The sequence below is a fragment of the Cnephaeus nilssonii genome (genome assembly GCF_951640355.1).
Source record: "Cnephaeus nilssonii genome assembly, chromosome: 9".
In the NCBI taxonomy this organism is placed as follows: Eukaryota; Metazoa; Chordata; class Mammalia; order Chiroptera; family Vespertilionidae; genus Cnephaeus; species Cnephaeus nilssonii.
The window spans coordinates 24,224,741-24,238,875 of record NC_137080.1 but is presented as its reverse complement, the minus strand read 5'-3'; positions in this window follow the sequence as shown (position 1 = coordinate 24,238,875).

The following is a 14,135-nucleotide window of genomic DNA, read 5'->3' as shown; positions in this document are numbered from 1 at the left end:
TGGGAGCCTCCCCCACCTCCACGGCAGTGCTAAGGAGTGTCGAGTCAAGAGATAAGGAGCGAGCAGATGGGCGGTTAGGGGTGAGGGGTCCCAGATTGGAGAGGGCACAGGCCAGGCTGAGGGACCTCCCCGCTCCCCCTGCACTAAGAATTTTGTGTATCAGGCCTCTAGCATGATAATAACAATGAGTGGATTTGTGGTCTCTGGTGCAGAGGTTGTACTCTGAGGGATCTGGGAAGGCAGAGGAGGAAATTACTTTGACATTCCAAAGGTATGTTATCATCAATGTAGAGTCAACAGACAGGGTTGGTGAAGGTAAAGTCTGACCTTTGTCATGGAAAATACCAGCCTCGGACCTGTCTACACTCCATGAACTGCTTTTAGCTAGAAAGTTTTAATTTCAGACCATCCTACGTGGTTGTTTACTTTTGGTCTCTGAATTTGTAAGGCCCCCATGCAGGCTCTCCTGAGCTTGCCAGGTTTAGTATGTGTCCCCCCTTTTTTTTGCCCACAACATCTTTCCATACTGCCTATAAAACTAGTCATTCTAAAAAGGCATGCATTCTTTTTTTTTTTCAATGACATTTTTTTATTGAGGTATTATATGTGTACATATCTTACCATTACCCCCCCCCACCCCACACCCATACATGCCCTCACCCCCCAGAGTTTTGTGTCCATTGTTTATGCTTATATGCAAGGCATGCATTCTTAAACATTATTTATCAAATATTTTGAATATCTAATACCTAGTTTGAACATCAAAATGTATCTGAAAAACACAGTACTACTTAACTGTACCCAGCTGGCTCACACATCCGTAATAAAGGAAACAAGTGGTTACAATACCGTATTTTCAGAATATACTGAATTTTTAGAGCCTCTAGCATTTTCCAGCTAGGAAGAATTCAAGTCCTAAAAATGTGGAGTAATGTTATCAGTGGGGTGTGCTCTGTGTCCCCACCTGTTACTGATGGAAGTGGAGTTCTTTGGGTGCTGTGGGGAAAGAATTTCCTGAGGCCCCCCATGGGAAGATTCCCTTCCAAGGTCCCATCTCCCTCTGTCCGCCATGGAAGAAGTTCAGCCTTGTCTTCAGCAGAGCTGGGATTAAGGCCACTGCCCAGAGTCTCTGCTCCCTATTAAAGTGCAGTCCAGTCTAGCAGCTGGCTAGCTCAGTTTGTGTTCCCAGCTGCAGTCCATTGTGTGTGGGGTCCACATGGCTCTGGGTCATGGGGCTGCTTAAGGCCACATGGCAGGCTAGCACATGGGTGAGTGAGGGTCATGGAGTAAGAGAGTGCAAGGGAGCAGGAGAACAAGAGAGCAAGAGATAATTGTTTGTCTGGAGTTTACAACTGGGAGCTTAACCAATCAACCCTTCAGGATGTTGTGTGTTCGCAGTGGCTCTGCCCTCTTATCCCATGATCTTTGTTCCCCAAACTAGATGGACAGGTAAACACTTTCCCTATGTCTCTCCAACTTCACTCTGCATCTGCCCACCTCCCCTTTTGCTTTCTTCCTATTATTAAGAACTAGCTAATTATGATGATATCAATGTTACAGACTCAAATTGACTGAAAAAGCTTGTTCTCAAAGGAAAAAGAACGCAGACTATGTGTGGATGTGTGTTTGTACAGGCATACCTGTATGAAGTTATGTGTATTGGTACGTGAAGTAGGCTGATCCATAAGACGATTTCAAAGGTGGGGATGGGGACAGTTGCAGATCTATATGGTGCTTAGTTGGCCCCACGAACCAATGCTTTTTAAAATATTGTGATTGTCAGTGGCTGGGGATGAGGAAAATGGGTGAGAACCTGGAGATGGACGCCACACTCTATTCACCTGCTCATCCATTCATGTACTGGAACATGGGGCTGCCACAGTCCGAGGAAAGAGTAAGTTTGCCTAATCTTCTCAAAGACAGCTGAGGAGTTATTGGCAGCCCAGCTTCCCTGTGCCCTGATTTTTCTCCAGAAGTCATCCATCATTGGTCAGCTTGTAAACATTGGAGGAAACATAGGATAACTAGTTTTTTTCACATGACACCGCATGGTGGACTTTCAATAATTCTTTCTTGTCATTTCCCCATCAGCAGAGACCTGGAATCTTTCTGAAAACTTTCTGTGAACACTGAGGGACAGCTTTATTTTATGGATTAAGGGATCCTGGGGAAGGTCTGATAAATTATCCCCATAGGAATCTTACCCTATTTAACAACTGGAGCCTGACGTTCCAATTTAATTTCAGCATTTTAGCCCAAGGCATATTGAAATAAAAAAAAGTAATTGTGATTTAAAATGTTGCTTTAGCACCCTGTGATTATGTATGTCACAGTGCTTAGCAGAGAACACTGCATAGCGTTACTTGGCTGAGCTGTTTCCCTCAGCATAACCTCTTTGAGAACACAAGTCTTGTCTTATTTTTGGCAATCTCATTTTCCCAATATTTAGCATAGACTCCGTTACACAGTAGGCATGCATCAAATGCTTATTGAATGAATAAATAAATAAACACCAATGATCCTATTCTATTCTTTGTTCAGTTACTCTAAAAAAATTTAAGATTCTGTGTTCATGATCTCACAAAATTTACTCTTAAGAGAGACCCCAAATTAGTTTCCACATCTTCAGATCTACAGATGTCTTATCACTTGGAATAAAAATCACATCACAGAAAATGTTTTATGTCATCACCATCTGCTTCTTTCATTTGACTCTGTGTTTATTTTCCAAATGAACTTTAAGGTTCTATTCTAGCAAATATTTTCATTGCATTTCTTAATACTTTGAACATTTGCTCTGGCACTGGCCATTAAAATATATCCTCCCCTTACATGGAGCAATGGCTAGCAATAGGCTGTTCACCAAGGAACGACATTTCCCAGGCCCCACTGCACTGAGTTGTGGCCATGTAACTACTTCACACAAGTAAAATGTGATCAGAAATAATGTTTGCTTTTTCTGGGCCAAGGATATAAATGGCAGGTATGCCTCTTACATGTTATTTTCTCCTTTTACCAGCTAGCACGAGGCAACAATGAAGTCATGCGTATGGCTTATCTATTTTGTACCATGGGTTGGCACACTGAAGAAACCTTTGGATCCCTTCTCAGAATGTTTTTAAATGTATACAATAAAGTGCTAGAATTATAAAGGAAGCCAATTATATTGAAAACAATTGTCAAAGTATTTGGACAATTAGTGACATAATATGTAAATGTATATTAATTATCTATTGCTATATACCAAATTACCCCAAAATTTAGCAGCTTAAAGCATTCATTATGGTTTCTGTGGGTCAGGAGAAGTTTAGCTGGGTGCTTCTGGCTCAGAGTCTTTCACAAGGCTAAAATCCAGGTGACATCTCGGGATATAATCATTTGAAACCTTGACGGGGGAAAGATCTGCTTCCAAGCTCAAAGGGCTGTTGGCAGGCTTGAGCTCTTTGTCACATGGACCTTTCCAAAACTCTGCCTAATGTCATGCAGCATCACTTCTCCCAGAGCCAGTGCTCCAAGAGAGGGCACCAAATTCACCAAATTTTACAACCTAATCTCATAAATGACAGCAAATCACTCCTGCCATATTCTACTCACTGGAAGAGGATTACTCAAAGGCATGAACACCAGGAATCTGGGATCATAGGGGGACATCCTAAAGGCTGCATATCACATTGTGTTTTTTTTGTTTGTTTGTTTTGATTGTTAGTATTAAAATACAAGATCAAGAGGCAGGTCTAATAACTACTGTAATCTTGAAAAAATGCTGAGAATAGATGATTCTTCAAGAGACCTGCAACAATAGCAATAAAAAAGTATTTGTGGTTTCTATTTGATACAATGTCTCAAGCCCTTTTAATACTTCCATATTTCTTGCCTATACGTATAATTAACGTAAAATGATAAATTTTGGTTCAAAGTTAACAATAATGTAATTTTTCTCATACACCTATACTGACAGCCCTTGAATTCTATCTGTGGATCCTCTGAGTGTTGGCAGAATTCTATCCATGGTTCCTATGAGATGGAGGATCCACAAGATAGCGTAGGACCCAGAATCACTGCTTGAGAACATATTTACCAACCTAATACAATTGCCTTCAACTGTTGAGGGAGAAAAAGCTTCTATTGCACATAAGCCACTATACATTTTAGAGTCTAATTTGTTACTACATACAGCCTAGCTAATACTACCTAATACATTGCCAGTTAATTACTGTAGTGACCACTTCATTTTGTCCTTCAACATACACATTGAGTAACATTTCGGCTTGCCTTTGTGTTGAATTCCATGTATGTACCTGATGTACAGCATCCATCTTATTCCACTAACAGCTAATTAACTGAACTTAATATGTATCAAAGCCATATGGAGACTAAAGTATATTTTTCCAGTGACTTTTATTTTATTTTTTCCCTTCAATTTTTAGTTTTATGCACCAGATGGTTGCCAGCTGGATCCCTATGAATAAATTGTAAATGACCAATAATGGTAAACATTTGTGTGGCTCCCACTCCTGAATGATGTTTAAGCATGTTAATGAATTTGCTTGCAGTGAGCATCCCATAGTGGGGGCAATAGATCATCTCACATGCCACTGCCAGAAATGTCTCCCTGGAATATGTGATGGAATGAATTTGTCTGGGCAAAGCTACTGGATGGATTTGTGTTGGCAGATATTAATCTAGTTATAGCACAATGTTAAGCTCTTTGTTGTCATGAATATAAAAAAATAATGGCATAAACACTAGAAAAACAAAGTCTGGTCCAGGATTCTACAATCCTTTCTAAAAATGGATTTTAAAGAATGAGCCAGTGATATTAACTTTTAACCTAACTAGCCAGATCCCGATATAACAAAGTGAATTTTGAAAATAACTGTCTTGCAAAAGGTCAAGCCATTTTTAGGCATACGTGTCATGGTTGGTTGGAATTCAGTATATAGGTCCCTTTTAAACTGAAGCAAACAATATAACACATTGTTTCCTCACTGAACTATGAACTATAGTAGTCTCTGTTATTGCTCAAGAGAAGATTCATGAAGCAAAAAGAAGACTATAGGGCACACCAAGGACACAGAAAAAAAAAAGAAGCAAAGATTGTGTCTGGAAGAAAATGTCCCCCTAGCAGTACTTTAGATTTAGGTTTATCAAGAATGTGATTTAGTAATGGATATTTTATTCTTCTTTGTTAAATTATATAGGGTGTCTCAAAAATATGTATACACACTTTAACAGCTGATGGCTCAATTTTGAAAATAAAATGTATTTTAATAAATACTGCCTTTATAATTATTCAAAGTGTGTGTATACATTTTGGGGGAATACCCTATAGTTTTGACACCTAGTTTTTAAGAACCACATACAACAAATATCTTTCCTTAGCTCTCAGCTCCTCATCATTTTATACAATTCAAATAAAATTAAATGGTCTAAGTTTTCAAAGTCCTTTTGTATTATAACAGTAACTAGAGGCCCAGTGCATGATATTCATGCACAGGGGGGGGGGGTGTCCCTCAGCCCAGCCTGCACCCTCTCCAATCTGGGACCCCTTGAGGGATGTCCAACTGCCAGTGGGATCCGGCCTAAACGGGCAGTCGGACATCCCTCTCACAATCCAGGACTGCTGGCTCCCAACCGCTCGCCTGCCTGCCTACCTGATTGCCCCTAACCGCTTCTGCCTGACAACCTGATCACTCCCTAACCACTCCCCTGCCAGCCTGATCGACACCTAACTGCTCCCCTGCCACCCCGATTGCCCCTAACTGCCCTCCCCTGCTGGTCTGGTGACCCCCCCAACTGCCCTCTCCTGCAGGCCTGGTCCCTCCCCAACTGCCCTCCACTGCAGGCCTGGTCGCCCCCAACTGCCCTCCTCTGCCAGCCATCCTGTGGCGGCCAACTTGTGTCCACATGGGGGCAGCCATCTTTGACCACATGGGGGCGGTCATCTTGTATGTTGGAGTGATGGTCAATTTGCACATTACCTCTTTATTATATAGGATGCTTATTATAAAAATTTTAGAAAATACATAAAAACAAAGGAATAAAATTATTTAAAAATTACCTATAATGTGGCCATCCAGATAAAAATATAGTATCATTTTGCAGTTTATTCTTATCTATCTATAATGATAAAAGCGTACTATGATAATTAGACCAGACGTCCTTCCATATGACCTCTGGACAAAGCCGGGGCTGCGAGGGAAGCCCGGGTCTGGGTGCCAGAGGGAAGCTGGTGCCCGCTGTTAGAGGAAGGAAGGCCTACTCTTGCATGAATTTCATGCATCGGGCCTCTAGTTATATATATATATATGTATATATATATAGTTATATATGTATAACTATATATATATACATATATATACATATATATAAAAACTATATATATATATAGTTTTATATATATATATATATATATATACACACACACACACACACACACACACACACATATAATTTCTTAAATGAGATTTTCTTTTAGGATTATTTTTAGCAATCCTCACTTGAGTTTACTAATAGATAAACTAAAAGAGACAACCTTGTTTTTATAGAGTTTTTCAAAGAAGCTTTGTTAATACTATATATATATTTTTAAATATATTTCATTGATTTTTTACAGAGAGGAAGGGAGAGGGATAGAGAGTTAGAAACATTGATGAGAGAGAAACATCAATCAGCTGCCTCCTGCACACCCCCCACTGGGGATGTGCCCACAACCAAGGTACATGCTCTTGACCGGAATCGAACCTGGGACCCTTCAGTCCGCAGGTCGACGCTCTATCCACTGAGCCAAACCGGTTTTGGTGTTAATACTATATTTTATTTATTTGTAATTTCACTGGGACCAAGCCTATAAGCATTATTTTTGCTCTGAAGTTTAGTAATTGTGTTCTTGAAAAGCTAGCAGCTGAACAGCCATAAAACCTTTACCTTTTATTTTTTTAGTTAATTTTTAAAAACTGAGTTTATTGGGGTGACATTGGTTAATGTCAAGTGTACGACTCTATAATACATCATCTGTATCCTACATCATGTGCTCACCAGCCAAAGTAACATCTCTTTCCGTCATCCCCTCCCACCCAAAACTGTGGTCCTTTTAGAGCCAAGCTCACGCCATCGTTCCAGTATATTACGTCAGCATGTTGGATGTTGAAGAAGACTAGGAATTAAAAAAACAACAACATGATGAAAGCCCCTATCTAACAATACATAAATACTAACCTCAACTTCAGGGACAGGCCATTTTCAAGCAAACGGATAAGTAAACAAGTGATCTTCAGCCACAAGAGAAAATCCAGGCCTTTCGGGCTCAACTCATCTTTCCCTAAACTACTCAAACATAGGTACAATTGATGCTGTAGTTTCCAAGGGGTTAGAGTTGTATTAATTTGAAAGGCATGCATTCAGACTGCTTCCAAGCATAATTATTCACAAAATACTCCCCCAATGTGTTTCCTGACCTAATCTCAAACACATCTATAAGGACAGAATTTACACTCTCCCACTGTTGCAAATTCTCAACCAAAATGTAGGAGAGAAAACAGAACTCAACTTTGTTTGACTTTAGTTAATTTTTATAGTTCTCATGCCTCTCTCCTACATTAGTACTAGATGATAGTGCATTTTACAGTTGGTCTTTTAGATTTGGTGAAATATGTTATAAACAATTCTTTAATAACAAAGTATAACATTTTGTTTCTGTGGTAAATAAATATATGTTGAACACAAGATTTAAAATTATTAGAAATAAATAAGATAACGTAGTTAAGGAAAGGCCTTGTCCTTTACATGAAAAAAAAATTATGCTGCATTGAAATCAGTTACAGAATGATTATGTAATTTTTACTAGCTCATTATAGAAGAAAATTCTAATGCAGTTTTCTTTATGAATGGCCGCAGGATGGAGAATCAAACTATGGGTCTCTAATAATGCTTGTAGAACACCCAAAGTAACATTCAAGGTAAAATTATTATGATCCTGAATAAGATCATATAACTTATACTGGAAAGAATAAACCATTTACAAAGATGGCTAGAATTTTGCTCATGACCTGGATTTATCTCAAGACTCCCAGTAACTTTACAGCCCAGACTAAGACTTATTTCCTTCCCATACATTTGCTCTTTAAATCTTTTTAGTTTCATGAGGCAAGAGTTGGACATTTTAATAGAGCACGACCAAATGTCTGGAGGAGTACAATGAGTTCAGGTGTGGCACTGAAAACTTATTTTCTATCTTGATGAAAAATGTGCTGAATAACAGATTAAAATAGGCATCATCATTCATCTAGCTCATTTCTCTACTTTTCAAAATTTGAGCATCTTTTGATATTAACACAATTGTTTATCTCTGGAAAGTTGGAGGGCATATGCCATTCAAGAAGGTAATTCATTTGTTTATAACTGAGCCAGTCTCTCAGAGAAATTAGGCTATCTAATTCTGCTTTCTCTCCCACGCCTCTCATTCTATTGTATATACCCTTAGCACCTCATTTTTCTAAACCTTTAAACTTTCAATTTCTAATGTTCACTCTAAATTCATCCTTAGCTGTCTAGACTAGAACAGATATAGCATACTGAATAGTCCCCTTGGAGCAGTGAGTCAACAATATCTGCTCATTTTGCTACCCGCCCCTTGTATCTTTTGTTTTCTTACAGCACTAGTAAATATACTGGCCTGAATGCCCCCACACCCAGATTTTCATTTCACCTATATCCTTTTGCATACTTTTTTGCATCACACCATTGTGGCCCAGATCTGGAAACTCAGTGGTCGGCAAACTCATTAGTCAACAGAGCCAAATATCAACAGTACAACTATTGAAATTTCTTTTGAGAGCCAAATTTTTTAAACTTAAACTATATAGGTAGGTACATTGTTATTAACTTAATTAGGGTACTCCTTCAATTGCACTGTACGTGCATGCCCGCACGTGGTATTTTGTGGAAGAGCCACACTCAAGGGGCCAAAGAGCCACATGTGGCTCATGAGCCGCCGTTTGCCGACCACTGTGGAAACTGTTTAGTTTTCTCTAAGTAGTTTTGTGGTATATGCAATGAGTGGCCCAGGTAAGATCTGTTGGTGGATAATCCCCAACACTGTCATTGCTGAGAAAGTATGTTAGGGCAGGGAGAAATGGTCATATTATTACTTATCTTGTGCCTTCTGATCCCCAAGATTACTTGGGGACTAGATAAAAAATATCTGGTATTTGGTGTAAAAACCAATGAAATCTCTCGCTTAGCGAATCCCAGATAAAAAATGTGTAACAATCAAAGCCATGCTAATGATTCAATCCTGACTCAAATATATAGAAACCTCTGAGACTCTTTTAATCTCTCTTATGATATATTACAGATAGGACTTAATACTTCCCTCCAAGTCTGGGTTGAAGGACCTAATTATACACTCTTACTTGAAGGCACCAGTTGTTTCTTCTGAGGTAGGACCCAGATATATGTATGTCACCTTGCCAACCCCATGGCAAAGCAGATGTGGTATTGTTATGTTAGTGCCTAATGCTGTCACCAGAAAGACTTTCCTCTTTCTGCCATTACTTATCCCCAATCTAGGCTCCTTTGTCTACAAACTGTGACCAAAATGAACCCAACGGAATTGGAATTTGGGGCATGGTCTTTTTGGTCCTCTCTCCACCAGAAACCCTATAAATGAGGCTTTGGGCATCTCTTCGCTAGAGCTTTCTTTCCTTGATATGGAGTAGCTGAATTTATAATTATTTTAAAAATGATTTTATTGATTTCAGAGAGAGGAAGGGAGAGGGAGAGATAGAAACATCAATGATGAGGGAGAATCATTGATCAGCTGCCTCCTGCACGACCCCCACTGGAGATCGAGCTAAAAACCAGGGCATGTACCTTGACCTCATAGGTCGACGCTCAACCACTGAGCCACACAGGCTGGGCTGGAGTAGCTGAATGTAAATGAATCGTCTACCAGAAATTGTTCTAATTCTCATAGTACAAACATTGAACAGCACTGCAACTGCTCTTGAAGAACAAGGAATGCCTGACAGTCTGACTGAGGTCATACTACGAAACCATAGGGCTCCAGATGTGTTAGCACCCAGCAAGTGGGTACTTGTGCCCTATTGGAAAAGGAATGCTATTTCTATGTAAACACATCAGGTAAAGTGATATAATAACTAAAACAAAGTATTAAAATCCTTGAATTATACTGTATATTACCTTAATTAGGTGTCTTACCAGATGCACCGAACAACGACTAACAGGCACCACCAGAGTAATGGGAGGCCAAAGCCTACAATGAATAAATCCCACTGAGACCACATTTTACAAAAGAACCTTTGATCTGCAGCATATGTGACTTAGCTCTGCTTCTGACAAGCCTCCTTGTTACGCACACGTGGCCATAAGCTCTCCCATTGTACAATCAGGAAACTGCTTTCCCCCTACAGGAGGCATGACATACCAAGAATGAGTCTTCCTGGTGATGAGGCATCAATCTTGCTTTTTCAATGATGAACCAATGATACTTCCTAATGATTGATCATTGCTGCTTTCTAAGAAAAGATCTTGCCCAGAGGGGGAGGAAATGTGAAAGAAAAACAGAAAAATGGAGTTGGTATTGTTAATCTTAAATGAAGCTGGGAGGCCTTCCGGAAGTTCAGCTAATGCACGCCCTCCATGTGAAACTGAACTTTTGAATGGGGCTATAAACCAAATGGCCACATCCTGATACACTTTCTAGAACTAACTCTGCATCACTGAATTCTATTAAAAAATAAAATTTTCACCTAGCAATAGACATAAGCAATTAATCATGTATAGCATAGTGTGCTTGCCAGCACCAATCACAACTCTTTCAAAGCAACTTGTTTAATAATTTTGGATGCCACCCTTTTATCATCTTTTTAAACTATCCCTTTCTTTCCCCATCACAACACGGTTAGGTTTCTACCCAAATCTGTCTCCTGGATATGCAATTCCTAAAAATATCCCCAAATAAACTTTTTGTTTGCCTTATACTTCTTGGTTAAAATTGATGGACAACGTTCACTACTATCTTTTCTGTTTCAGAAACATAAGGAGGTCTTTTCTGCTCCAGGGATTTTCCTCAGTCTCTCTACCTGGAATATTCTTCCTGCTATTTTCCCTTCTCCTGATCTTTTAGATTTCCCCCTAAATCTTGTCTCACCGGTACTTTCCCTGATGATGCATCCTTTCTAAAGTAAGTTTCCTTTTTTATTCTCCATCACTTCCTTATCAGCGTCAGATTTTGTATAATGTCTGTTTACGTGTGTTCTGTTTCCCTCCCTACAGTGGCAGCCTCCTTGAGAGCAGTGTCAGTGTTAGCCTTATCACTGCCCCATTCCAAGCACCTAGCTCAGTACCTGTACATTGCACACACTTCATGTGTACTTGTTGACTGACTGAATGAATGAATAAGTAGTGAAATTCCACTACTTCTTTAAAAGCAGGCCTTCCCTCTTTCACCATTGGCACTCATTCCTATGAAGTCTCTTTGTTCTCTTGGTTATGGGAGTTACACCCTATCTCTGCTAAATTTTGAGTTCCAAAACAGAGGCAGCAAAAATTTCTTGTTCTGCTTTGTAGCCCCATAATATCTGGAGTTTTATAAGTACTCAATAAATCTCTGGTTCTCAAACTTTCATGGGTATGCCTACACCCATATGAGACTAAGTACCTATAGTGGTTTATTTTTCAAATAAGCAACCCACATTATAATCAGGAGGTGGATTTTATATATCACATTTCGAGAAAAACCAGTACTAGGGTTTGTCAATACCAATGTTGATCACTTCTTTATACCAGGCTTAATTTTAGTTCAAAATAAGCAATGCGGCTGAAATTTCATCACCCCAAGAAATCTGGAGAGCAAAGGGTTATTCTCCCCACAGGGTATTATTTCACCACTTTTGTTTGGATAATATTTTATTTTATCCCTTTGCCTATGTGGTTTTTAGCCCTCTGCTTGTGAGATAAATTATTTGTGTAATCAGAACGGAGCATTTAGACTTTTTGGGGGGCAGACAGAGATATGTCTGCAACTGGGTAACTGCTTTAAAAGAAGGAGGTATTCTGTTAACCTCATATAACCTCTCTTAAATAAAAAAACATTTTGATAACAATTCTAATCATAATCCCATTACCTCATTTTAGGTCCTTTAGTAGTTACATTAAATAGCAATCTGGCATAATTTTTAGTCAAAAACTTCTTATGAAAACTTTGTAAGTATTGCATGTTCCATTTGTTGCAATAAACTTCATGAAAAAGATGCACATTAATCTTGGTGAGATTTAGGAACAACAGTTAACAGTTACATTATGATTTATTAATTATTTTTCAAAATGGAGAGATGACTATTAGGGAATAATACTGTAATAAAGAATTATTGAATAAATAATTTTTGTAATTTTAAACCTTGAAAAAAATAAACACAAAACCCTTTGCCTTCTTAGTAGGCAAAAGAGAATAGAAAGATGGGGGAGGAAACCCAGTCAACTTGTGTTCACCAGTAGGAAATGAAATAGGTTAGTCCAGGGAACCATTGGTTTCATTGGTGCAAATATGGAAAAATGCCGGACCATTTGGAAAATGTCCTCATAAATAGAAACTACCTTTACTCAGTTCTTAGTTGGGAGCAACAGAAACAAACTCTGGTTAACTCACCCAGAAAAGGAATTTACTGAAAGTTATCAGCTAGCTGAAAGTGTCAATGCATATTTTACCAGAATTACAAAAAATAAAAAAAGGAATCAATGCAAAACCTGGGGAAGGATAGGAACAGAGGAGGCAGCAGCAATTATAGCCAACTCCCTCCCCACAACTGTCTCGTTTGGGAACCTCTGTTGGCCCCATCTCCTCAGTTTCCTGTTTGTCACTACTATTATTGGGTTCCCAATGTCACCATTCTCTGGGAGTGGGAACAGGGAGACTCCAAATCCCCTCTCCACTTCAACTTCCCCAAATAGGAAAACAGTTCAAACGTAGTTCAACCTAAAAAGACAAACAAAACAAAACAAACAAAACCAGTAGAAGGAGTTTGCCTTGATGATCTAGCCTTCCAACTCCATTTGCTTTCCTTTTTTAAAAAGTCTTTATTGTTGAAAGTATAACATATGTCTCCTTTTTTTCCTCCCTCATTCCTATCTTCTTTGTCCTTTCCAGTCTACTGGTTCGTTCGTTCTCTCTCTCTCTCTCTCTTTCAAAAATGTATTGAGCCCTAGCTGTTTTGGCTCAGTGGATAGAGCATCCACCTGCGGACTGAAGGGTCCTGGGTTCAAGGGCACATTCCCAGGTTGCAGGCTCAATCCCCAGTTGGGGGTATGCAGAAGGCAGCCAATCAATGATTCTCTCCCATCATTGATATTTCTTTCTCTCCCTCTCCCTTCTTCTCTGAAATCAATAAAATTATATTTAAAAAATGTATTGATTTTAGAGAGAGAGAGGAAGGGAAAGAGAAACATCGATTTGTTGTTCCACTTATTGATGCATTCATTGGTTGATTCTTGTATGTGTTCTGACCAGGGATGGGACCTGTAACTTGAGTGTATCTGGGGACAATGCTCTAACTGAGCTACCTGGCCAGGGCCTTCCTGATTCTCTCTTTCAATTATCATAAACACACCAAAATGAAACAAAGCAAATACTCCTAAGAAAATAGTTTTATAAACATATTTACAGTAAATTTATCAATGACCTATATATTAAAATTCGAATTAGTAATTTATTAAATGTAAAATATGATTTCAATATTCCATTTGTGTGTATTTATCTTACTAGTAATGCTGGTCATTTATTTACAATTTATACTTCTTGGGATAATTTTCTATCTTGTTAAATGGGCTCAATTTTTACTCAATGTTCTTTTTGACATTATTTGTATTTTCAACAGGAAACAAAAGTTTTATTACCAAGAAGTAGGTAAAATCAAGTATCATATATCAAATGGATTTAGTTCAAGAGAAATTTGTTCCAGTGTGTCTCCTTCTTTGTTACTTCCTCAGGTTATTTTAAAACCACAGTTAAACTGCCTCGGAAAGGTGGCTTTATTTTCAATACGTACGCAATAGAATTGCAGAAAAGGTTTTTAAGATAATGTCCTAGGCTGCAAAATCACTATGGTCAGATTTTG